At 58.2% G+C, this 23,990-nt stretch overlaps 2 non-coding genes across 2 annotated transcripts; one reads left to right on the plus strand and one right to left on the minus strand.

The window, feature by feature from the left end:
* The first annotated feature begins 2,312 nt into the window (after positions 1–2,312).
* TRNAR-UCG lies at positions 2,313–2,385 on the plus strand. The gene has a single exon. It is a non-coding gene; the product is annotated as a tRNA-Arg (tRNA).
* Positions 2,386–8,737: 6,352 nt separating this feature from the next.
* On the minus strand, positions 8,738–8,952 carry LOC120376583. Its single transcript, XR_005587440.1, has one exon. It is a non-coding gene; the product is annotated as a small nucleolar RNA U3 (small nucleolar RNA).
* Positions 8,953–23,990: the final 15,038 nt, after the last annotated feature.

Genomic DNA, 23,990 nt, shown 5'->3' on the forward strand with positions numbered 1-23,990 from the left:
CAGAGTGCACCGGGAGGGGGCGTTGTCTGAGCAACTTTCCCGCCCCGCCCACATAGAGCCCCGGCCCCGCCCCCCTCCGGCTCCTGACGCGACTCCCGTGTCCCGGTGTCTTGGCCTGGCGCTGCCCCGCAGCGCCGCGCCCACACCGCCCCCCCCCCTTGGCCTCGTCTCTCCCCACTCGGGGGGGGGGCTGTTGGATGGAGCCATATGGAAATAGGGGGGAGGGGCAGGGCTGGGAGCCAGGACTCCTGGGTTCTCCCCCAGCTCTGGGAGGGGAGGTGAGGAGAGTAGAGTGGGGAGGGTTTGGGTGCCTGCTGCCCTGGCGGTGACCAGCAGAGCCCCCCCCCCCCGCAGCTTGTCACCCCCACCAGGCGCTGGGTGAGCTGGTGCCTGGAGCCGCCCCTGGTTCCAGCCCCTCTGCCCAGGCAGCTCCCCCAGCCTGACACACACACCCAGCCCCTGCACCTGCCCCACCCCAGGGCTCCTCAGCCCAGAGGAGCCCCGGCTGAGTGGGGAATCAGAACCCCCCGAAATTACCCTGGGACCAGCATGATCTGCCTCCGCCCTGCCCTGCTCCGCATGTATTCGGAGTGAGTCAGATTCCCTGTCCCAACATGTGTCCTGCCCTGTGTCTCTTCTCCTCCCCAGCACCCTCCAAACCAGCCCATTTCCCCAGCACCACAGGCTGGGTCTCGGCCCATCCCCTTCTCCCCTCCTGCCCCCAATATCTCCCGGCCCCTACAGGTCTATAGGGCTGGATCCCTCCCTCCCCGCTTCTCCCCTCATTTCCTGCCTCTGGGGGGTCTATGGAGATTGGTCTCTCCTCCGCCATCCCCTCTCCTGCCCTCAATATCCCTCTTGGGCTCTATGGGGCTGGGTCTCTCTCCCTGCCCCTGTGCTCCCCCCCTGCACAACATGGCCTGAGAGTGACTCCGGTTCCCTGGACCAACATTTCACCCCCCCACACCCTCACCCCACATGTCTCTTCTCTCCCCCAGCTCCCTCCACCCCACCCCATTTCCCCTGCACCCCAGGCTGGGTCTCTGTCAACACCCTCTCCTCTCCTCCTGACCCCAATATCCCCTGCCCCTATGGGTCTATGGGGCTGGGTCTCTCCCTTCTTCCCTCATCCCCTCCCCCAATATCTCCCTGCCCCTATGGGTCTATGGGGCTGGGTCTCTCCCTCCCCGTTCTCCCCCCACCCCACCCCCCAAATCTCTCTGCCCCTATGGGTCTATGGGGCTGTCCCTCCCCCCATCTTCCCTCATTCCCTCCCCCAATATCTCCCTGCCCCAGGCTGTGACGTGCTATGACGTGTGCTGGGGCTGTGACGTGTGCTGGGGCCAGGGCCGGCTCCAGGGTTTTTGCCACCCCAAGCGGCAGGGGGGAAAAAAAAAAGTCATGATAGTGATTGGCAGCAGCTCCACCGCGCCGCCTTCTTCGGCGGCAATTTGGTGGCAGGTCCTTCCCTCCAAGAGGGACCGAGGGACCCACTGCCAAAGAGCCCGACGTGCCGCCCCTTCCCCTCGGCCGCCCCAAGAGCCAGGCAGCCCCCACTGCAGCAGCTCCCCACCCCAGCTCACCTCCACTCCGCCTTCTCCCCTGAGCACGCCGGCGCCGCTCCACTTCTCCCGCCTCCCAGGCTTGCGGTGCCAATCAGCTGTTTAGTGCAGCAAGCCTGGGAGGGGAGAAGAATCAGAGCAGGGGCGGCGTGCTCAGGGGAGAAGACGGAGCAGAGGTGAGCTGGGACAGGGAGCGGTTCCCCTGCAGGCCCCGCCCCCGTTACTTGCTGTGGGCAGCCCTCCCCCCGCACCTCCCAGCCCCCTGCCCCAGCTCACCTCCACTCCCCGCCCCCCCTGAGTGTGCTTTTTGGTGCCCCCAACCACTTGGCACCCTGGGCGGCCGACTAGTTCACCTAGTGGTTGCACCGGCCCTGGCCACTGCCTGTCAGCAGGATTCCTCCTCCTCCTCCTCCTCAGTGAGACTAAATCTCCCCACCTAGACAGCCGGTCCGTCCGCTGCACCCCAATCCCCCATGCCTGAGCCTCCCTGCCGAAACCCTGCACCTGGCTCCAGAGAATTAAGTCTCACGTGTCGCTGGGAACTCGACTTCTTGTGCCCAGAGAGTCTCAGCCCCCCTCAGTAGCTGACCTGAGAAACACAGTGTCTGCAAAAGCAGCAAAGAGTCGTGTGGCACCTTATAGACTAACAGACGTATTGGAGCATGAGCTTTCGTGGGTGAATCCCCACTTCGTTGGAGGCGTCAGTGTCGGCCTTTTCCAAAGAAGTGCCTGGAGGGCCTTTTCCTGTGTGACCACGTGGCCTAATGGATAAGGCGTCTGACTTCGGATCAGGCGATTGAGGGTTCAAGTCCCTTCGTGGTTGTGCTTGTGCAGTTTTACCTTTGGGCTGAAAGTCCTGCTCCCTTCAGGGCTGGAACCTCTTCTTGGCGGCTCAGGCCAATGCTCTGGCTTCAGCTAGAGCCCCGGGAAGGAGTTGGGGGTTGGGTGTCACAAAGGCTGGGGCATGAGCCCCAGGTGCTTCCAGTCTCGCCTTTGCCCTTCCTGACTTGCCAAAGAAAATGGGCGGCTGCCCGGGCTAGCGTGTGGAGCAGTTTCCCTCTTCCAAGTGTGCTCCTGTCCCTGTGCTTGAGGGGGTTTGCTACATAGCCCTTGGGAGCCTGGGTGTTTCTCTGCTTCTCGCCAGCTGGGGAAAAGCCTCTTGGGGTAAAATCTCCTGCCCCATTGCAAAGTGAGCACCTTGAGTGGGAACGGTCAGAGGCTGCACCAGGGGGGCTGGCCCTGCTTTCCTACCATCTTCTGATGTTGGCCACTGAGCATCAGCAGCCGCCCTGCATGCTGGTCTGTGGGTGGCCTTCAGCGAGTGTTTGGCATGGCAGGAGCAGCCTGGCTGGGTGTTTTTGTGCCTGTCTGAAGGCCACACATAGGCATGGGCCTGCCCTCCTCTGGCCCTGACCTCAGTTGCTCTGTGGCTTTTAAGCCGTCCCTTGGAGCCATCAGCACCAGCCGCCTCTGCTCTAGGTGCCCAGAGGAGGAGAGGTGCTGGGCTCTGTGACGAAGTGGGGATTTTCTTAGGGTTTTCTGTGTTTTCCAGTGGTTCGCATGCACAGGAGCGGGACTCAGTGTCCCGGGTGTTACTGGTTTAACGAGGTGAGGGGAGAGGAGTTTGTTGTTACAGAGGATCGGAGAGGGACTTGGGACCCCGGCTGATGGCCTGGAGGATGGAGACCCCAGCAACTGGTGACCTGGTGACCCAGCTCAGGAGTCACAGCCAGTTCTGGCCAGTGAGAGGACAATGGGCTGCGGGGAGAGGACCCCGTGACCAACCTGTTCCAGCCAGAGGAGGGCAGAGAGGGAGGAGGCCCAGGCAACCCTGTTTACCTGGAGAAAAGACAATGGACAGAGGTGGGGCCTGGGGCCGGGGATATCGGAGGCCCAGCTGGGAAGCAGGGGGGCTCGGGGCTGGCGAGGGGAAGCAGGCAGAGCCCACCTGGCTGCAGGGGGACTGGGATGTGCTGGGCTGAGGGAGGCCAGGCCTGAGGCCCTGAGAGTTTCCTGTGCTGTGTTCAACTCTCGCTGGCTGAGAGTCACTCCGGTCTAGAGAACAGAGTTGCATCAACCCCTTCGTGGGTGAGGAGGCCCGGGGGGGGGTCCAGAGCGCGTGGACTCCCTGAGGGAGGCCATGGCAAGAGACAGACGTGCTAAGGCTCAGAGAGGTGCGGCTCCAGGAGGTGGGGGGCCTGACCCCGAGAGAGAGTGGACCCCCGAGAAGGGCTGTCGCACTGAAAGGGGCACCCCCCCATGGACCGCACAGGGCCAAGAGTGGGCACGATCTGTGAGTCCGTGACAGGCAGTGACATCACAAAGGCCTTTTGCAGGACCTCAGACTATTGGTCAAAGGTGGTGGGGAGGTGGTGACCTCACAGAGAGATGCTGACATCAGCCAGGCAGGACAGGGGCGAGGGGCCAGGGAAACCTCAGAGACCCCTGTGGCTTTGCTTCAGCAAGTCTCCTTCTCCAGGTCTCCCTTTGAGGACTGAGAGAGTATTCGGGTTCACGGACGTGAGCGCCAGGAGGAACCTCTTTCGAGTTTTCTCCTTCCCTTTTAGTGATTTTACTAGAAAACAGCCGTCCCTGTTTAGAAGGTAAGAGCCTCCTCTAGGGAAGGGGTGTCCTGGGGGTGTCACAGTTCGGATGCCGGTGCCCCCCCCCATGTAAGGAAGTTCCCGCTACCCTGCTCTGTGTTCGCAGGGCGGGAGAGAGCAGCATCCACGGCAGTGATTTGCTCCTGGCTGCTGGAGCAGAGCAGCAGGCTCAGCTGTCAGAACTTCCTGGAGCGATGAAAGGGGAGGGGCCCATGGCTCTGTAGCAGGAATGCAGGGCAGGCGAGTTCACAGCGGGCATTGTGGGATACTGGCAGAGGCCAGTTATGGTGATATAATGAACAGCAGCGTCTACACTGACACTCTGTCACTTTAAGTTTGCTGCAAAAAGCTCATCTAAGTGGTTTTATTTGGTCACCAAAACAGGGCAGTTTTGTCACCAGATGTGGCATTGCAGTGCCAACCGAGGGAGCATAGTGTGTTTTTCACACACCTGAGCAATATAATTCTGCTGAAATAACTTTGTAGTGCAGACCTGGCGAGAGAGAGAGAGAGAGAGAGAGAGAGAGACAGAGACAGAGACAGAGACAGAGACAGAGACAGACAGACAGACACAAAAAAAACCTCACCTGCTGCTCTGCTTTGTGGGGCCCAGGGAGTCAGTTGTGAGCAGATGCTGTACCTTAGTCACAGACAGGCACCCTGGTTTAGCTGGTTAAAGTACCTGTTTTGTAAACAGGAGATCCTGGGTTCAACTCCCAGTGGTGCCTTGGGGAGTGGCTTTTGGGGCACCTGGCATTGGCTACTGTCAGAAAACAAGATTCAGAGCTAGATGGACCTTTGGTCTAGCCCAGTGTGGTTTTTCTTATGGTTTAAATTACACTCGCAGGCACTGATAATAGAGTTACTGAAAGTTTGGGAGTTAAGAGCTGATAGGTCAGTGGTCCAAGCCCCACACAGATGACCCCCTCCTTCTGGGACAGGGATAGGTCTGAGCTCTTGCACCAAATGCTTATTGTGGCTGCCAGAATCTGTGGGCAGCTCATTTAGTTTGCACCAGGGTTGAGTCCTTGATTCACACATCAAGGATAACAACCCTTTGTTTCTCCTGATCCAATAACAAGGAGACTGGGAATCCAACACCAGCCACAAGTGATCATTTCGGCAAACAACCCAACCTATTTCCAACATACCGTAAAATCCACATGCAGACTCCTACACGAAACCTTGCAAGAAAATCTTCCTGAGGGGGTCTGAAGCACCTGCTGCTGGAGGGAAGGAGGGAGCTGTGGGTTGGGATTGAGGGGCACTGGGAATAGGAGGGGTCTCTGGGTTGGGATTGAGGAGCAGCGTGAGGAGGGGGGGCCTGTGGGTTGGGATTGAGGGGCACTGGGAATAGGAGGGGCTGTGGGTTGGGATTGAGGGGCACTGGGAATCGGCGGGGGCCGTGGGTTGGGACAGAGGAGAAGGGTGAAGAGGAGCAGGCTCTGGTTGGGAGTGAGGAGCAGTGAGCATAGGAGGGACTGTGGGTTGGGTCTGAGGGGCACTGGGAAAAGAGGGGACATGGGTTTAGGCTGAAGAGCATCTTCATTTGGGGATCCAGCAGGACAGGGGAAGGCAGCAGGTGATTCTAATTCCTTAGGGACATTGTGTGTGTGTGTGTGTGTGTGTGTGTGTGTAGGAAGGAACATGCTCTATGCCCAGAGGCCTTTATTCCTCCAGGCTGCAAGGACAGAGGGGCTGTCAGGAAGTTGCCCTTCAAACCCACACACAAAAAGGCCCTTCTGAGGAAAGGGAAAATCCTGAAGACAAAAAAGTAACATCAAAGAGGATGTGAGAAAGACAGTTTAAGATCTTGGTGAGTAATTTATCATCTGACCCAGGACTTGAACCTTGGACCCTCAGATTAAAAGGCTGATGCTCTGCCAGCTGAGCTAGCCAGGCTCACAAAGCAAAAGAGCAAGTTGGTGCAGAGGAGAAACTAGTCAAGAAAACAACAGCAGGAAACAATAGGGGAAACCTGCTGCTCTCTCTGGCCTGGTCAACACTACGAGTTTATATCAATTTTAGCAGCGTTAAATCGTATTAACCCTGCACCCTTCCACACAACGAAGGCCTTTATATCGATATAAAGGGCTCTTAATACCGGTATCTGTACTCCTCCCCGACGAGGGGAGTAGCGCTGAAATCAGTATTACTATTTCGGATTAGGGTTAGTGTGGCTGCAATTCGATGGTATTGGCCTCCGGGGGCTATCCCACAGTGCACCATTGTGACCGCTCTGGACAGCAATCTGAACTCAGATGCACTGGCCAGGTAGACAGGAAAAGCCCCAAGTACTTTTGAATTTCATTTCCTGTTTGCCCAGCATGGAGAGCTCATCAGCACAGGTGACCATGCAGTCCCAGAATCAAAAAAGAGCTCCAGCATGGACCATACGGGAGATACTGAAGCTGGTCTCTGTATGGGGAGATGAATCTGTTCTATCAGAACTCTGTTCTAAAAGACAAACTGCCAAAGCATTTGAAAAAAAATCTCCAAGGCTATGATGGACAGAGGCCACAACAGGGACTCAACACAGTGCTGAAACTTAAGGAGCTGAGACAAGAGTACCAGAAAGCCAAAGAATGAAATGGACGCTCACGGAGGGAGGGACGACTGACGACTGTAGCTATCCCACAGTTCTCGCACTCTCCGAGAACCATTTGATTTCTTGGCTGAGTTCCCAAAGCCTGAAGGGTCAAAAATATTGTTGCGGGTGGTTCAGGGTTATGTTGCCCCTCCCAAAAGCGAAGGGAAAAAAATTGTTTCTTGCCTTTTTTCAACGTCACCGTATGTCCACTGGATGCTGCTGGCAGACACAGTGCAGCAGCGCTACACAACAGCATCCACTTTCCTTCCCTTCCCAAGGGCAGACGTTATAGTAGGACTGATATCTGTCATCATCGTCCTGTGAGTGCTCCTGGCTGGCCTTGGTAAGGTGGGCCAGGGATGCCTGGGCAAAAATGGGAATGACTCCCAGGTAATTCTCTTCTTTAAGCTTTGTCTCCTGGAGATTCAGTCCTGCCTGGAATATCATAGTAGCTGGAGGCTGTTCTCCCTTCCCCACTTTGAGCTCTACTTGCAGAGGCAATAAAGTCAGTGTTGTTTCAAATTCATGTATTCTTTATTACTTCATCACACAAATGGGGGATAATGTTAGCCCAGAAGCAGTGGGAGAGAAGGGAAGCAATGGGTGGGGTTGTTGCAGGGGCACCCCCTAGAATGACATGCCGCTCATCATTTCTGCCGGATGTCTGGGGCTCTGACCTGGAGCCACCATTTGCCTCTCTGGGTCTTTAGTAGGCTTGCCTGATAGTCTAGACAGGACTTACTCTCCATTAGACAAAATGTAAGGAAAGAATGACCTGGGGAGTCATTCCCATTTTCATCCATGCACCCCTAGCTGACCTCACCAAGGCTAGCCAAGAGCACCCATGACAGCAGCAGATACAACTTAGATAATTTTTTACCTCAAGGTTCCCAAGACACAGACAAGGTTTTCATCTTGAGGCCAAAAGACCAAAAACACCAAGACACTTGATCACGGCCTTAGATAGACCAAGAGACTACTCACCTGTACAGTATAACTTGTAACTGTCATTGTCAATTTGCAAAGCAGCAGATGGCATAGTATGGTATGGCTTGGCTGGCAACCATCTTTGCTAACTTGCAGTACCGCGTCTGTCAGCACCATCCAGTAGACATACAGTGACGGTGAAAAAAAGGCTGAACGGGCTCCATGGTTGCCGTGCTATGGCATCTGCCTGGGCAATCCAGGGAAAAGGGCATGAAATTATTGTCTGCCGTTGCTTTCACGGAGGGAGGATTGACTGACGACATTTACTCAGAATCACCCACGACACTGTTTTTGCCCCATCATGCACTGGTATCTCAACCCAGAATTCCAATGGGCGGGGGAGACTGCAGGAATTATGGGATAGCTACCCACAGTGCAACGCTCCAGAAATCGATACTAGCCTCGGTACATGGATGCACACCTCCGAATTAATGTGCTTAGTGTGGCTGCGTTCACTTGACTTTATATAATCTGTTTCCAAAAACCGTTTTTTGTCAAATCGGAATAATCCCATAGTGTAGACATACCCTGAGACAGCTTTAGAACCCTCTACCCACTAAACAGCCAAGAGACAGCAACTCTCAGATCCTGTGTGGATTGTCTGATGGGCTTGGGGCCAAGAACAAACTGCGTACCCCCTGCCAGAGCAGGAGAAGTAAAAAAAAATAGGAGCTTCCTGAAAAATGGGAAGGGAAGAAGAGAGAAGCAAGTGGAAAAGGAAGAGAACGTGCAGGCACAGGACCCTACCTAAATTCTGAAATAGATTACAAGAAAAAAAGAGAGAGAGCAGCATAAAGAAATTTTAAAAATCTTTCAGTAAGTACTGAACTAGAAATCTTTAAAACACCATGTTCACAACTTTACTTCTCTTCCAAATTCTACCAAATCAAATTAAGACTTGCAACTAAACAGAACTGCACAGAAGCTTCAAAAAAATTCAGATAACAGAAAAGAAAACCAAAACATTTATTTTTAAACTTGCTTTATAAGGACTAACCACTCAGTCTGTGTTCTCTTCCTTCCAGCTTCCCAAAAGGAAAGCAAGAACAGTCATCAATAGCAGACAGCAGATGCACTAAAGCAACACTGTCCACACACTTCATGCTCAGAAGAGAACACTTTAACTCCTCATTGTGGTTAGCAAGGTCAGACACTTTCAACCACACTTCTCTAGTTACAAACTACAGAAATGATCCCTGAAAGCATTCAAGTAGCAATAATCACACCCCAGATTAACTTCATTGATTATGACACTGCCACTCCACACACTGCACTCAGTTACACACCCAGGCTAATGTGCACAAGCTTTCTTCCCATGGTGAATGTTTTCATACAACGGGTTTCACCCCCAGTGAATTAAAGAACAAAAATCTAAAACCAGGTTCCCATTTCATTAAAGCACAATTGAGACAGCTTTAGAAGACTGGCCATTAGAAGATGTTTATGTCGCTATTTACAGAAACACGCCTCCTGATTAGCATGTGGAGCTCCTAGCAACTAATCAAACCCTCTTGCTTTGCCCTACCTCTCACAGGCGCCTCTGTACCACATGACAGCTTGTCAGGCACAGACAATGCGGACAGGTCAGCCCTGTCTAGCATGCTCCGCAGCTGTTTCTCTCTGGCTTGCCCTCAAATTCATCTGCACTAGAAGTTTTTGCAGGGTTCTATGTTACCGGTGGTACCTGCACTAAATCAGTGGGTCTCAACCTTTAGAGACACCTGTACCCCTTTCAGGAGTCTGATTTCTCTTGCATACCCCCATTTTTTACTTCACTTAAAAACTACTTGCTTACAAAATCAGATGCAATATTTATAAAAATAAATCACTTGAATATAAGTATTGTACTTACATTTCAGTGTATAGTATAGAGAACAGTATAAACAAACCAGTGTATGAATTTTAATTTGTTACGAATTTGCTAGTGCTTTCTATGTAGCCTGTTGTAAAACTAGGCAAATATCTAGATGAGTTGCTGTACCCCCTGGAAGACCATTGGATACCCCTGTTTGAGAACCACAGCACTAAATCACCCTTACTTTTAGAACTGGTGCCACTTGAACCAAGGCATTGTGAACCATTTCAGTGCTAGTAGACAGTGGCAACACAGCTGCACTAGGTCTGTTGTTCATCCCTGCACAATTCCCACTTGGAAAGAAGATATCTTCTGATCTGACCCTATTTACTCTTGTGAGCTGCACAGGCAACTTTCTCTGTTATGTGAGCAGAATCCACACAACATATACTACCTGGCCTTGCTGGGAAATGCTCGATCTCTTTATTACAGTGTAGACCTGACCCCTCCTGCCAGGGCTAAATCCACAGACATTTTTCAGCCTCCGCAGTAATAAACTCTCTGGACAAAATGCTAGAAAGGAGCAGAACCAAAGGGGCTGAGCAGGCTCCATAGGGGACACTGGTTCCTCCTTCCCCACCGGTGCCCCAGCCATGCCCTGTGGCTGGCAGAGAACGGCCACCCCATCTCCACCCCAGAGGGAGCTGTGTCTCAGGGCTCCCCCAAACAGCACCCAGGAACCCCCATCCCTTTTGGGGAATGACTCAGGGCAACAATTTCCCACCCCAACAAGGACGAATTGCTGCAGATTAAATGGGGGGTGGGGGAAGCCCCCCAAATATGAGGATAATTTAAATTGACATTTGAGAATTATAGAAAAAAATCAGGAAAAATAAGAGACTAGAGAGTCAATAATTTTAGGAAAAACGAGGGAATCTCCTTGGGTTTGACGGTCCTGTGTGGTGAGGGGAGAGAAAAGGGGGAGAACCAGAGAGACTTGTTACCAGTACTTGGGAGGGAAGTGGCACAAACAGGAGAAGGATGCAGGTATCTCCCCCCCCCCCAAACTCACACACACTCTCCCCCTGGACTCTCCCCCTGGCAGGCTCAACCCCCACCTGCCCCACTGCCCTTCCCCGCCAGCAGCCCCGGCTTCTCCCCCCGCCCCCGCCAGCCACCCCCCGGGGAACCCCCGGGCCCCAGGCTCTGTCCCCACCGGGAGCCCAGCGGGGCCGGGGGCAGATCCCGTCTGCAGCGGAGAACAGCGGCTCCGCTCCGGCCCGGGCGGCTCCAGCGCTGCTGGCAGCACGTGGCCACCAGGGAACAGCTGCTCCGCCCAGGCTCCGCGTCGCAATGTGCCAGAGCCCCGCCCCAGGAGCTGCCCTGCCCCGGGCTGTGCCAGAGGCCCGCCCCAGGAGCTGCCCGCCCTGGGCTGTGCCAGAGCCCCGCCTCCAGGAGCTGCCCTGCCCCGGACTGTGCCAGAGCCCCGCCCCAGGAGCAGCCCCGCCCCTGGCTGTGCCAGAGCCCTGCCCCAGGAGATGCCCTGCCTCGGGCTGTGCCAGAGCCCTGCCCCAGGAGATGCCCTGCCCCGGTCTGTGCCAGAGCCCTGCCCCTAGGAGCTGCCCCACCCCGGGCTGTGCCAGAGCTCCGCCCCTAGGAGCTGCCCCGCCCCGGGCTGTGCCAGAGCCCCACCCCAGGAGCTGCCCCGCCCCAGGCTGTGCCAGAGCCCCGCCCCCCGGAGATGCCCCGCCCCCTGTCTGTGCCAGAGGCCCGCCCCCAGGAGCTGCCCCCCCCCAGGGCTGTGCCAGAGCCCCCCCCCCAGGAGCAGGCCCCCCCCCCGGCTGTGCCCGAGCCCCGCCCCAGGAGCTGCCCTGCCTCGGGCTGTGCCAGAGCCCCGCCCCAGGAGATGCCCCGCCCCGGTCTGTGCCAGAGCCCTGCCCCTAGGAGCTGCCCCACCCCGGCTGTGCCAGAGCTCCGCCCCTAGGAGCTGCCTCGCCCCGGCTGTGCCAGAGCCCCACCCCAGGAGCTGCCCCGCCCCCGGGCTGTGCCAGAGCCCCGCCCCCAGGAGCTGCCCCGCCCCCGGTCTGTGCCAGAGCCCCGCCCAAAGGAGCTGCACCGCCCCCCGGCTGTGCCAGAGCCCCCCCCCCAGGAGGTGCCCCGCCCCCAGGCTGTGCCAGAGCCCCGCCCCCAGGAGCTGCCCCACCCCCGGGTTGTGCCAGAGTCCCGCCCCCAGGAGCGGCCCCACCCCCCGGCTGTGGCCGAGCCCCGCGCCCCGGCGCTGCCCAATGTCCCCACTCGGGGCGTAGGTCTACTGCCGCCTTCTTCCCAGCACCCACCGCTCCCAGCTGCTCCCTTCCTGTGTCTGCAACACACCCCGCCCCTGGCGGGCTGCAGCCCTCGCTGGGGCTGTCTCCAGTGGCTGAAGTTGCCTCCATCTCTGCTTTACCTGAGGGGGGAGAGACAAAGAGAGTAGATGGTCCCAGGGTGTGAAAGCAGAATTAGGGGGCAGGGAAAGAAGGACTGTTTGGAAAGGTGGGTTTTTTGCGAGGGGGGAGGGTGATCCAGGGGGAGTCAGAAGAAGTTGGGCAGCAGAGGCTCAGAGAAATTGCGGGGAACCCCCTGGGTGTCCCAGTGTTGGCCAGGGTTTGTACAGCACCTAGCGCAATATGGGGTCCCGATCTCAGTCATGGTCTGTGAAGCACCTGGGAGCCCTGATGTCTGTTTCCTGATCACAGGCACTGGGAATGGAGAGAGGGAAACCTCAGCACCTGAAGGGTTAATCCATCCCTGTGTGCAACCCCCACTGGGTGGCGCTGCTGCTCTTCTGAGGGGTTGTTTTAACAGACAAACATACCAATCCCAGTCCCATAGGGTCTAGTGGTCAGGATTCCTGGTTTTCACCAAAGCAGCTTGGGTTTAATTCCCAGTGTGGGAATAATGCAGAGTTTTTGCTCAGAGGGGAGGAAGGGAATGGAGAGGGATCCTGGAAACAGGGCATTAGACAGTCTTGGGAGGGGATCCCAGAAGTGGGAGTGGGGAGCAGAGCTCTGAGGGGAGATGAGGGAAGGATCCCAGCAGTGTGGGAAGTGGGCAGCATGGAGAGTCCAGGCCTGGTATGCAGAGAGGGAAGAGGAATGTGTCCCTCTAAACTCACCAAGGGCAGACTCGGCAGGCTTGTAAGAATTACGTGTTTGTTGGTAAATGTCAATTTCTGTGGAAACACACGACCCAATGGCAAAATAGTTCCATCAATAATAATCAAAATTTACAGATGGGCAAAGTAAGAAACATGCTGCTTGAGAACGTGTCCTGTTCTAATCCTATAGGGGTCCCTTCTGCCTTAGGCACCACCATGTGGGCGTTTCATTTCCCTCCCCATTTTCACACAGAGACACAATTTCCTTTGCATGGATCCATGAACAGCAAAACCTCCCTGTGTCTCTTGTCTGAGCCAGGGCATTCGATTCCATTGAAACCTTCTGTCCTGCAATGGCAATGGTCAAACAGAGGGGATGCGTCCACCTTCCTCACCCAGCAGTGAGATATTCCCTCTCCTCTTCATGCTGCTGTTGTTATTCCATGAGTCATCAAGGATGGAATGAAAAGCTGAGTTTACTCCAGGGTGAGGAAAGAAAGGAGCCACCAACTCCCTGAAAAATCTCAGTGCCCAGAGAAAACCTGCCCTGCTATTGGACTCTCAGAGGTGCTGGCGATACGACGGGAAAAGGGACTGTCTGAATTGCCAAGGCAGGGAATGAACAATCTACAGCAGCATCATTAACCACAGACACACTCTAGCCATGCTCCAGCCAGTAGGGAAATGGGCAGGAATTCTTGCTGTTCAGCCATGGCCACACGTACAGAGCTGCACAGCAGTGAGTGTGCTGGGGAAGCTGGTCTAAGCAATTGGAAATGACCCTTCAGTGAGAACAGAGCCATAGTGTAGAAAGGCCCCTGTGTTAAGTGGGTGTGATGAGGGCTTAGGGAGCTGGGCTATGACACCATAGGGGTTTTTCTGTGGAGGTTTGATTCTTGCCAGCTAGGCAAGGCTGATGTGTGGTTTCTTCATGGCTGTACTTTCAGTGATGCAGGTTTCTCTATCCCATTGTTCCATAATTATAATCAGCCAATCAGAACCTCTCCATAGACCCCTTACACGACAACATTTCTACCATATTGGCTGCAAATATAGAACAGTGGTCGCAACGGTGATCTATACAGTTACAGATTATATCAATAACGTCACAGGAGGTGACACAGCATCAGTGAGACTGATACTGGAATACTGCCTCCAGTTCTGGTGTCCTCATTTGAAAAGATGTTGTGAAATTGGAGCTGGGGTAGCAAAGAGCCACCAAATGTTCTGAGGGCTGGAGAAAATGCCTTCTAGTGAGCTATTGAAAGAGCTCAACCTGTTTAGCTTATCAAAAGAAGATTGGCAGGTGACTTCAATGAAGTGTTGAAGGGCCTTAATGGAGAGAAAAGATTGAGTATTAAAGGGCTCTTTAATCCAGCGGAAAAAGGCCTAACAAGACCCAATGGCTGGAAGGTGAAAAGAGACAAATTCATATTACAACTAAGGCACAAATATTCAACAGCGAGGATGATTCACCACAGGAACAAGCTACCAAGGAAAGTGGTGGATTCTCCATCTCCTGATGTCATTTTATGAAGGCTAGATGCCTTTCTGGAATGTGTTTGCCCCAAAAGTAGCTCTTGTGTCATACAGGAGGCCTGTGATATGCAGGGGGGCAGATTAGATGCTCTAATGGTCTCTTATGGCCATAAAGGCGACTAATTTCTAAAATATTGAGTGTAGCATTGGGAGCAGCGTCTGATGTTTTCCTGTCTAGCCGGCTTGCTTCCTAGAACGAACGCTCCTTGAGTGGGGTGACCACAGGGAGTAGCTCAAACCCCCAAAGTGCCTGCCCAGGGGCAGGACATTAGCACAGCAAGAGAGGGGTGTGGCAGTGACATCACAAAGGCCTTTTGCAGGACCTCAGACTATTGGTCAAAGGAGGTGGGGAGGTGGTGACCTCACAGAGAGATGCTGACATCAGCCAGGCAGGATAGGTGAGGGGCCAGGGAACCTCAGAGACCCCTGTGGCTTTGCTTCAGTAAGTCTCCTTCTCGAGGTCTCTCTTTGAGGACTGAGAGAGTATTCGGGTTCACGGACGTGAGTGCCAGGAGGAGCATAGGCGGCAGGTTTGTATAATTTTTGGTGGGGCCCAAAATGGTGCCCCCCCCCCCACTCCCGCTCTGTAAGCCGATATAAAATGAAGCTACAACGCGTCAGTGCCACAAGATTACAAGGGTCAATTAAAAGGGGAAAGTCAGAAGCAGCACTTGCCTACTTCAATATACAGTATTATATTTTGTTGCACCTGTTGTGATGAAATGGGAATGTTCTTAATATTTTCTCTGAATACTGTGTGGGTGCCTCAGTTTCCCCTGCAAGATGCCAACTGAAGGTGTTGGGGCCAAAGAGATCAGGTGGCCTCCTTGTCCGGAAGAGAGACAGAGGCCAGAGGAGGGAGTGTCAGTTTGGAGCTGGCTGGGGAAATGGGGAGAGACCCAGAACTTGGGTCTGGGCTCCCCACCCCCCAAGATGGACCTGACAGAGGGGTTCTGTTTTCTGTACCAACAAGCTCTGTTTAAACTGTGTTCCCGTCATCTAATAAACCTTCTGTTTTACTGTCTGGCTGAGAGTCACATCTGACTGCGGAGTTGGGGTGCAGGGCCCTCTGGTTGCCCCAGGACCAGCCTGGGCAGACTCGCTGTGGAAAGTGCATGACATGGAAGGGCATGCTGAATGCTCCGAGGTCAGACCCAGGAAGGTGTAAGCTTCTTGCCCTGGAGACAGTCTGCTCCGAGAGAGGAGGCTCCCCCAGAGTCCTGACTGGCTTTGTATGGAGTTGTTCCAAAGCATCACAGCATCCCCTTCCACACCGTGCACTTCCCAGAAGTCCGCACAGGCACTGACACTCCCTCCTCCGGCCTTTGTCTCTTTTCCAGGCATTAGGAGGCCACCTGATCTCTTTGTTCTCCAACACCTTCAGTTGGCACCTTGCAGGAAACTGATTTGGGAGAAATGAAGTAAAAGCTGCCCAAACCGAGCTTGAGCACTCCTGAATTTTGAGGTGTTCAAATCTGGAAGGCAGGTGCTGGGGATGGGAGAGGGCTGTGGGCTCCATGGGGGAGCATGGCAGCAACTGTCTGGAGCTGCATGGAGCCAGATACGCTGGTCTGAGTGGCACAGTAAGCGGTTTGGGGGTTGGTGAAGAGGTAGGGAGTTCCGGGGGGCAGTCAAGGGACAAGGAGCAGGGGGAGTTGGATGGGGCAGAGGTTCGAAGGGGCAGTCAGGGACAGGCAGCAATTGGATAGGCATGGGAGTCTAAGAGGTTTATCAGGGGACAGGTAGGGGTGCGGTCCTGGGGAAGTTGGGTGGGGTCTCAGGAGGGGGCCGTTGGGGACAAGGAGAAGGGAGGCTTAGATAGGGGCTGAGGTCCCAAGGGGCAGTTAGGGGCAGGGGTCTCGGGAGGGGATAATCGGGGACCAAGGACCAGTGGGGCTTAGCTCGGGGGTGGAGGTTCTGGGGGGCAGTTGGGGCAGAGGTCTGGGGAGGGGGCAATCAGCGGACAGAGGCTGGGATTCAATGGGCTCTGGGCTGCTGGCAGCGAGGATCCCAGAGCCCTTTAAATCCCAGCCCCGGCTGGGAGTCAGAGGACTCTGGGCTGCCTGCAACCGCGGGGAGCCCAGAGCCTTTTAAATCCCAGCCGCGGCAGGGAATCAGAGGGCTCTGGGCTGCCCGCTGCGGCGGGGAGCCCAGAGCCTTTAAATCTCAGCCGCTGCTGGGATTTAAAGGGCTCTGGGCTGTCTGCAACCGCTGGGAGCCCAGAGCCTTTAAATCCCAGCCGCGGCCGGGAACCAGAGAGCTCTGGGCTGCCCACCGCAGCGGGGAGCTCAGAGCCTTTTAAATCCCAGCCGCGGCCGGCAATCAGAGGGCTCTGCGCTGCCGCTGCGGCGGGAGTCAGAGCCCTTTAAATCTCAGCCGGCTGGGATTTAAAGGGATCAGGGCTGCCTGCAACCGCGGGGAGCCCGCAGCCCTTTAAAACTCAGCCGCAGCAGGGATTTAAAGGTCTCTGGGCTGCCTGCAACCGGGAGCCCAGAGCCCTTTAAATCCCAGCCGCGGCCGGGAATCAGAGGGCTCTGGGCTGCCTGCTGCGGCGGGGAGCCCAGAGCCTTTTAAATCCCAGCCGCCGCCGGGAATCAGAGGGCTCTGGGCTGTCTGCTGCGGCGGGGAGCCCAGAGCCTTTTAAATCCCAGCCGCGGCCGGGAATCAGAGGGCTCTGGGCTGCCTGCAACCGCGGGGAGCCCAGAGCCTTTTAAATCCCAGCCGCAGCCGGGAATCAGAGGGCTCTGGGCTTCCCGCTGCGGCGGGGAGCCCAGAGCCCTTTAAATCTCAGCCGCGGCTGGGATTTAAAGGGCTCTGGGCTGCCTGCAACCGCGGGGAGCCCAGAGCCTTTTAAATCCCAGCCGCAGCCGGGAATCAGAGGGCTCTGGGCTTCCCGCTGCGGCGGGGAGCCCAGAGCCCTTTAAATCCCAGCCGCGGCCAGGAATCAGAGGGCTCTGGGCTGCCTGCACCCGCGGGGAGCCCAGAGCCTTTTAAATCTCAGCCGCGGCTGGGAATCAGAGGGCTCTGGGCTCCCTCGCCGGGCAGGCAGCCCAGAGCCCTCTGATTCCTGCCGCGACTGGGATTTAAAAGGCTCTGGGCTGCCGGCAGCGCACAGCAGGGGAGAAATCTAGCTCCAAATATTGCTGGAGCAGAACCCTGTTGTGAATATTCCTAGGGCTAAAGCCCCAGGAGCCCATATAAGTCGGCGCCCATGACTGCTAGAACAGGATCTGCTGCTTTCGTTACCACCATGAGCTGCTCCCCGCCAGGCACCACACCCCATTCACACGCCTTTGGTCACTATGTAGCTCAGTGGCAATCACTGCCCGGTGACTCGGTGCAGGCACCCACAGCACGAACTCCCCACACCGGATTCTGTCCACACACAGAGAATTCTCTCCGCCGGGCTCCTTCGGTTCCTCTCGCTGCTCTCCGTCCTGCCGCCAGACACTGCTCATCTGCATAGCCCCGCCCACGGACACGTGACACCTTCTGTCGTTTTGGTCTCCAGTGAAGGAGTCGCCTGCGGGGAGTGAACACGTCACCGCACGTCACAGCCGCCGGGCGGGGATTGTCTGTGAGCCCCGCGCTGGGGGCGGGGCTTCAGGGAGAGACCCAGCCCCATAGACAGCCTGGGTCAGGGAGATATCGGGGGAGGGGATGGGGCGGGTAAGGGAGAGACCCACCCCCATAGACCTGCAGGGGCAGGGGATATTGGGGTGAGGAGGGGAGAAGGGGGGTTGGCAGAGACCCAGCCTGGGGTGCAGGGGAAATGCGGTGGGGTGGAGGAGATATGTCGGGTGGGGTGGGGTGTGTGAAATGTTGGTCCAGGAAACTGAGTCACTCCCAGGACATCGTGTGCAGGGGAGCACAGGGGCAGGGAGAGACCCAGCCCCAGCCCCACAGAGCCCCAGAGGGATATTGCGGGCAGGGGAGGGGATGGAGGGAGAGACCCAGCCCCATAGACCCTAGAGGCAGCAGGATATGGGGGGGCAGAAGAGGGGATGGCAGAGGAGACACCCATCTCCTTAGACCCCCAGAGGCAGGAAATGAGGGGAGACGGGGGAAGGGAGGGATCCAGCCCTATAGACCTGTAGGGGCAGGGAGCTATTGGGGGCAGGAGGGGAGAAGGGGGGTTGGCAGAGACCCAGCCCGGGGTGCAGGAAATGGGGCAGTTTGGAGGGAACTGGGAAGAGAAGACACGCATTGGGGACACATGTTGGGACAGGAAACTGACTCACCTGAATACATGCGGAGCAGGGCAGGGCGGAGGCAGATCATGCTGGTCCCAGGGTAATTTCGGGGGGTTCTGATTCCCCACTCAGCCGGGGGGCTCCCCTCTGGGCTGAGGAGCCCTGGGGTGGGCGGGTGCAGGGGCTGGGTGTGTGTGTCAGGCTGGGGGAGCCGCCTGGGCAGAGGGGCTGGAACCAGGGGCGGCTCCAGGCACCAGCACACCAAGCGCCTGGTTGGGAGGGGGGACAAGCTGCAGGGGGCTCTGCTGGTCACCGCGAGGGCAGCAGGCACCCCAGCCCTCCCCACTCTACCCCGTCGCCCCTCCTCCCAGAGCTGGGGAACCCAGGAGTCCTGGCCCCCAGCCACCCCTCCCCGACAATTTCCATGGCATCCCAGCCCCGCCCCGAGTGAGGAGAGACGAGGCCAAGGGAGAAGCAGGCGGGGGCAGGGCTGCCGAGACCCGGGACACGCGAGTTCGCGTCAGGAGCCGGAGGGGGCGGGCCGGGGCTCTGGGGGCGGGATGAGGAGTTGCGTTGGGGGAGGTGTCAGGTTGACCCAGGACCCGCCTCACCTGGGCTGGAGAGGACGGAGGCGCCCTGGGCAGGCTGGGAGCTGTAGTTCCTGGCCTGTCTCAGACCGGAAGTGACGGAAGGTTGCTCAGACAACGCCCCGCCCGGTGCACACTGGGAAGCGTAGTTCTCTCTCTCTCACACGCGGCCTCTATTGGAGGAGGGGCCGTAACTCGTCACTGCCGCGCCCTCCCGCTCCCTGATTGGCGGAGAGAGCGCGGGACAGAGACTCGGCGCGTGGGGAGGCCCCGGTTCCTCAGCCCCACTCCCCGAGGCTGCTGCCCCCGCCTGCCGGGCGCGCTGCGGCCGTTGGGATTCAAATCCGCTGGCGGCCGGCACCGGAGCGGGGCGGGACGTGGCTCGGCGGCAGCCGGCGGGCGGGGCCGGTCCGAGGGGCGGACGGTGATTGGCGGCCCGCACGGGGCTCTGACCTCAGTTCCAGGCGCCAGGCCCAGCCCTGCCCGGGGCCGTGGGATCCGGCGGGGAGGCGCAGGGCAGAGGCAGCGCGGAGTGAAAGGGCTTCGCCCCAGCTGGGGGCAGCAGCGGGGGCTGAGCTGCCGGGAGCAGCCCCACAAGCGGCAGCCTGGGGCCGGGGCCTCAGCCCCAACCTGCCCCAGCAGTGTCCCCCGCTGTGACCCTCTCGCCAGCCCCGCCCCGGCGTCCCTCCCCACCCTGTCCGCTCTGCCCGGCCTGTCCTTCGCCCCCACCCCCATCCCTGTCCTCAGCACCCCGCCCCAGCGCCATGACCTCCTTCTCCCGCCCCACCCTGACCTCCTCCCCAGCACCCCACCCCTTCCTCCTCCTCCTCCTCCCCATCCCTGTCCTCAGCACCCCGACCCCCGCCCTCCTCCTCCCCATCCCTGTCCTCAGCGCCCTGCCCCCGCCTCCTCCCCTCAGCGCCCGACCTCCTCCTCCGCCCCACCCCGACATCCTCCTCCCCTCCCCGTCCTCAGCACCCCACCCCTTCCTCCTCCTCCCCATCCCTGTCCTCAGCACCCTGCCCCCGCCTCCTCCCCCAGAGCCCCGACCTCCTCCCGCCCCACCCCGACATCCTCCTCCCGTCCTCAGCACCCCACCCCTTCCTCCTTCTCCTCCCCATCCCTGTCCTCAGCACCCCGCCCCCAGCCTCCTCCCTCAGCGCCCGACCTCCTCCTCGCGCCCCACCCCGACATCCTCCTCCCCTCCCCGTCCTCAGCACCCCACCCCTTCCTCCTTCTCCCCATCCCTGTCCTCAGCACCCCGCCCCAGCCTCCTCCCCTCAGCGCCCGACCTCCTCCTCCCGCCCCACCCCGACATCCTCCTCCCCTCCCGTCCTCAGCACCCCACCCCTTCCTCCCCTCCCCATCCCTGTCCTCAGCAGCCCGCCCCGCCTCCTCCCCTCAGCACCCCGACCTCCTCCTCCCGCCCCACCCCTGACATCCGTCTCCCCCTCCCCGTCCTCAGCACCCCGCCCCGCCTCCTCCCCATCCCTGTCCTCTCCACCCTCCCCTCTCCCTCCCCAGGGCCCCGACCTCCTCCTCCCGCCCCACCCCTGACATCCTCCTCCTCCCCCAGCACCCCACCCCTTCCTCCTCCTCCCCCCATCCCTGTCCTCAGCACCCTGCCCCCTTCTCCTTCCCAGCACCCCGACCTCCTCCTCCCGCCCCACCCCCAACATCCTCCTCCCCCTCCCCGTCCTCAGCACCCCACCCCCCTTCCTCCTTCTCCCCACATCCCTGTCCTCAGCACCCCGCCCCCCCGCCTCTCCTCCAGCACCCCACCCGCCTCCTCCCCATCCTCAGCACCCCGCCCCCTTCCTCCTCCTCCCATTCCCATCCTCAGCACTCCGACCCTCCTCCTCTGTAGGGCCCCGATAGCCCCTTCAAGCCCCTGCAACCTGCCCTCCGTGTCTCCCCTTCTGTTGTGACCTCTCGCCAGCCCCATCCCCATCTGTGGGATCCTCAGCCCCAGCATCCCCTCCCCATCCTGTACAATCTGCCTGGCCTTTCCCTTTGCCGCCGCCGCCTCCTCCTCCTCCTCCCTGTCCTCAGTGCCCCATCCCCTTCCTCCTGCCCTCCCCGTCCTCAGCGCCCAGCCCCTAATTGATTCCAACCCATTTCTCCAACGCTGGGCCCCACTTTCCCAATCCCCCCCACAGCCCCACTCCATCCCCAGGGGGTGCGGGGCCGAATCTCCAATCTCTGCTCCCCCCAAACCTGCCAGGTTCCTTTTCAGCCACTGTGGGGTCCTCCAACCTGCCCCACCCATCCACTCTGGGCTCTCAATCCCACATTCCCACAATGCACCTTGGTAACCCCACCCTCCTCCTAATCCCCCTAGTCCCTTCCATTGGGTCCTCCTGGACACCCCAACCCACAGTCCGGCCCCCACATACATCCCAGTCCCTCATTCACACGCTGAGCTAGTCCTTCAGGGGCCCCCACAGCCCCCCAAACTCCTCCATCCATGAGCCCCGTGGACCTGTGGCCGGGAAGTGGGGGAAGCTCCCACTTTGGCTGGGCTGGGGTGGGTGTTAATCTTTCCTGGTTTGTGTGCTGAGCTCACAAAGGGTTTTGCTCCCTCAGGTGGGGTGTGGTTTTGGCCGAAGGTGACGTGGTTTAGCCCTGTGGATGCTGCGTGGTGTCTGGAATGGGGGTGTGTTCCATCATGCCCCTTCCCCTCTGCCTGCAGCGCTGAGCACAGACAGGCCTGAGGAGCAGAGCAGGAGCTCTGAGAAGGAGAAGAGCAATATGAAGATGGACTCTAAGAGGAGACCAGGTGACTTCTGTGGAGGGAGACATGCTGGACAGCGCCAAGGATTTCGGAGACAATGAGGTGTGAGCCCAGGGCTCAGATTTCTAATTGTAGCTGTGATGGCAGAATGGGAGGAGGGTTGAAGCCGGAGCCCTGGGTGGGAGTAGAGAAGAGGAGCCTCGCCACCATTGCTTTTTCTTTTCCTCTTGTGTTGTTTCCTACCAAGGGAAAAGAAGTCATGGGACGGAGTCCAGCCCCGAGGTGAGATGGAAAGTGAGCGAGAGCAGTGACAGGGTGAATCCTGTTGATGCCAGGCAAGACCTGCCCAGCTGGGATGAGAGTAGCTGTCTCTATCGCTGAGAGAAGTATCTGGTTTGGGAAGGGCTCTGGTCACAGCCCCCCTGGCTCCAGGCAGGGACGTCCCGTTACCTGGGTGTGGGTTTCTGGACTAGCTGTGGCTTCAAGGGAGATGATGTTGCCATTTGTGGGGGCTGATCATCTCTCTGGCCAGGAGTGGTGTGTGCTCCCTAGCAGAAAGTTGGATCCATGAGGGTGACTCCCTGTTCTGAGTTTCTTTCTTTCTCCGAGGTTTCTCTCTCTGTGTTGGCCAACTTACACTCAAACTCTCTCTCTCCTTTCATGGACACCTGTCATGTTCAGTTGCCTTCATCCTCTTCCTCTGCTCCCCCTCCCCCAGTCTCCTGTGGGCTCAGCTGGGTCTATCTGCCCACGGGCAAGGTCTCTGCCATACTGGGAAGGATGTGTCCTGCCTGCCAGGATAAGGGGGTTGCTCCTCCCATCCCCTATCTTCAGGGAGACCTCATTGCTGTAACTGGGTCACAGCGTGAGTGGCCAGTCATGTCTTTGGGGCTGTGGGGTCTGAGACTGAGAGGAGTGGGCTCGCAGTCATGGCTTTGGGCACAGGATTAGAGATGCCCAGAACCCCCCTTATCACCCGCTAGCTCCATTACTGCATCACCCACACGCCGCGCTCAGGGTCCACTATGCCTCCGTGTGCTGGGCACTGCAGGGCCAATCAGCGGGACAGCAGGATGCATGAGGAAATAGATGAGTGTGTGAGCCAGATGGGTGAAGGGGGGGGTGTGGTATACATTGGGGATGGATGGGAGGTTGAGAGTTTGACGGACAGCGGGACAGATGGAGAGCTGCAGGGACAGATGGTGAGGTCACAGGCTGGACTTTTGATGGGTTCAGCTGTCATCTCCTGCCCGCATCTGCCCGTCTGACTCTGCCCCTGTCTCTCACAGGCAGCACTCAGCAGAGTCTGGCCCTGTCGTTACACTGGTGCCTACATCCAGCGCACACCTGTGTGTTATGTGCTCCTGGAGAGCTCAGGCAGGGAGAAGCATGCGGCTCACGGCTGCTGAACCAGCTACTCCAAAGCTGCCACAGATCTCCCTCCTTGGGCAGCAAGACCCTGGCCGGGGGCAGGCCGCCCAGAGGGGGGGCAAGAGGCAATTTGCTCCCAGGCCCCGAGTCCCACAGGGCCCCCACCAGAGTTTTTCGGGCCCCGAGCAGGGTCCTTCACGCCCGTGCCCGGAAAACTCTTGCGGGCCGGGCGCAGGAGCTCCGCCCCGGTCTTCGCCGGCGGGGTCCTTCCGCCTGGGCGGAAGGACTTCACGGGCGAATTACCGCTGAAGACGGAGCGACCCGCCGCCGGTTCAGCTCGGTCTCGGCGGTAATTCGGCGCGGGGGCCCTTCCTTCCGGGACCCATCGCCAAGTGCCTTGAAGACCTGGGCAGGGCCTCGTCCGCGAATTACCGCCAAGACCGGGCTGCACTTCTTCGCGTAATTCGCGGCGGGGTCCGCCGCGGGTCTTTGGGGCACTTCAGTGGCGGTCCTAGAACGGAAGGGCCCCCGCTGCCGAAGACTCCAGACCCCCGGAATCCTTTGGGCGGCCCTGCCGGGGGTTCCTGTCCTCCTCGCTGCCTGCTCAGCACAGAGACTGAGGTCACCTGACTTTGCCCAGCCTCTAGCTGGAGCTGCTCCAGCCCGAATTGCTGGTATCCAGCCTGGCCGGAGTTGGTGCGATGTCCTAGCGAGTCCATTCTTTCTCCCTGTAGATGACGATTTTCCCACTGCGTGTTAGTTGCTCTTTCTCTGCTTCCCCATAGCCCTCCCACTGATAGTGACCCCTGCTGGTCAGGCACGGGAGTGTCCTGTAGGTGCCTTCTCGTAGGAGCAGTGACTCCTGGTGGCGAGGGGCAGCAATGCCTGGCATG

Source organism: Mauremys reevesii, linkage group 12 (assembly GCF_016161935.1).
Source record: "Mauremys reevesii isolate NIE-2019 linkage group 12, ASM1616193v1, whole genome shotgun sequence".
In the NCBI taxonomy this organism is placed as follows: Eukaryota; Metazoa; Chordata; order Testudines; family Geoemydidae; genus Mauremys; species Mauremys reevesii.